Consider the following 834-nt stretch of genomic DNA (forward strand, 5'->3'; position numbering starts at 1 on the left):
AACAGAATTGTGAAAGCGATCCGGCTGGTTCCATCAAGGCTATATATAGCGCTGTAGCTGGGTTACCTCTTAAATGTAACTACATGTCATCTAAAATGTAATCTACGTAATCCACCAAAGTCTTTGTTTATCATGAGAGGACGTAGACAATAACTAGTAATGCTGCATACTACAAGAAAGGCTAATATCTCACCTTTCTGTGAAAAATTGTTATGCATTACTGAGGTGTAGTCACTTTCGAGGAGACACGCTCAAGTACACAGTACAAATATAATACAAATATGAAATATCGTTATACCTGTAAAATACATATTTGTATGTTTAGTGTTAGAGACAATTTGCATATTTTATGGTCTCTCTTGATCAAAACATCTGCCCCCCATCATATTAATCTTGTCCATCTATGACAAACAGAAACAGTGCTTTTTGTTTAAAATCAATAAATTATTTTAGATGAATGGCTATAAATCGATCTCTGTACTACAGTGACGAAACCACTCTCTCCTGCTGCGCTACGATGTAAGGATTGCAGGCATGTGCTTTGTCAGTGGCTGTGATGTAGGGTTCAGCCAGGAGTTGATTGAAAGTCGGAAGAGGGAATGAAATGGTAGGAGGGACATCCCAGCTTCAAGTGGTTACAGATTTCCCATCCTACATTACACAGGCACAACAAATAGACTACTGTGTCCGTGGGAAGCATGGCTATCAATTTCTATCTACGTTGTCCACAGATCAATTTATAAGCAAAAATATTAGTCGAAACCCGGACCAGAACCACGCAGGTCCCCAAAACAGGGGACTTTACAGCTAAGAGGTGATAATGAAATAAAACCA

This window comes from Oncorhynchus keta, chromosome 15 (genome assembly GCF_023373465.1).
Source record: "Oncorhynchus keta strain PuntledgeMale-10-30-2019 chromosome 15, Oket_V2, whole genome shotgun sequence".
Taxonomy (NCBI): domain Eukaryota; kingdom Metazoa; phylum Chordata; class Actinopteri; order Salmoniformes; family Salmonidae; genus Oncorhynchus; species Oncorhynchus keta.